This window comes from Crocodylus porosus, unplaced genomic scaffold (genome assembly GCF_001723895.1).
Source record: "Crocodylus porosus isolate Cpor-Errol unplaced genomic scaffold, CroPor_comp1, whole genome shotgun sequence".
NCBI classification, from domain to species: Eukaryota; Metazoa; Chordata; order Crocodylia; family Crocodylidae; genus Crocodylus; species Crocodylus porosus.
The window spans coordinates 211,504,115-211,505,653 of NW_017728886.1; positions in this window are offsets into that span (position 1 = coordinate 211,504,115).

A 1,539-nucleotide genomic window follows, 5' to 3' on the forward strand; every position below is an offset into this window, starting at 1 on the left:
CATCCCCCACCAGGTTGTCCCCTGAGGCGAACACCAGATCCAGTATGACATTTTCCCTAGTGGGGACGGGTACCTCCTGCATGAGGTGTAGGTCCTGTATGCACATCAGGAACCTTTGTGAGTGGCTAGACCTGGCCGACTGCTCCTCCCAGTTGATGTCAGGGTAATTCATATCACCCATGACCACAACATCCTTTGCACTCATGGCCTCCCCCAGCTGCCTGGAGAATTCCAGATCCAGCTCTTCCTCCTGATGTGGTGACCTGTAGTAAACCCCTACCACCAGATCCCTCTCCCCCCGCCCTCCTTGAAGTTTGACCCACAGGATCTCGGTTAAGCCTTCCTCTGGTCCCATTTGGAAGGTAGAACTGATATACTGTTCCCTAACATAGAACGCAACCCCCCCCACCTTTTTTCCCCTTCCTATCTCTTCTAAACAACCTATAGCCCTCTATGCCTACTGCCCAGTCAAATGTTTCATCCACCATGTCTCCACTAGGCCAACCAGGTCGATTTTACTACTTGCAAGCAGGAGAGCAAGCTCCTCCGGCTTGTTCCCCATGCTTCTTGCATTAGTGAAGAGACACCTTAATCCCCCTGTGGGAGCCCTGGGCACCCCCCACACCTGAGAGACAACTGATCCCTTGGTATATACCTGAGCTCTTACCTGGGCAGGTCCTACACCTGGTTGAGTTCTCTCTTGCTCCTGTGGATCCCCATCCCCCGACGAACTTAGTTTAAAGCCCGCTGGAGGAGGTCAACTAGCCTGTAAGACTACCCTTTGGGGGAGAGATGGAGACCATCACGCCCCAGGACGCCCTCTGATCTGAAGTGCGGGTCATGGTCCAGGAAGCCAAATCCGGCATGACAACACCAACTCCGGAGGCGCTGGGTCACCTCACGGATGCAGGTGCTCTGCCACTGATGGCCTCCACTAACTGGGAGGAGGGACAAAAAGACCACCTGGGCTCCCAACTCTCTAAGCTTGGCCCCCAGAGCCCTGTAGTTATCCATGATCTGGTCCAGAATACTCCGGGCCGCATCATTGGTTCCCACAGAGATGGGGACCATAGGATAGTAGTCAGAAGGCTGGATGAGGTCAATGATCTTCCCTGTGATGTCCCCAATCTTGCCTCCTGGGAGACAGTACACTTCTCTCACATTGGGGTCTGTGTGGCAGATGGGTCCCTCCCTTCCTCTGAGGAGGAAGTCCCTTATGATGATGACCCGATGTCTCTTCCTCTGGGTCACTGAATGATGCTCAGTTGGTATGGATGATGGCTTGCTGGATGAGGGTGTGGCTTCCTCCCTTCCTTCTTCCTCATGCCCAGTCTCCTCCAGTGCTGCCAGGGCCACATACCTGTTCCCCAGTTGTACTGGGGTGACAGTTGATACAGCTTTGTGCCACCTGCAACACTGCCTGGCCCTGGAGGCAACCATCCTCCATTCGCCTTCTGCAGACTGCTGGCTGGTGACAGCTTCGGGGGTTGGGTCCTGCAGAGAGAGAAAGTACCCATCAATCTTGTCCTCCACTGCCCT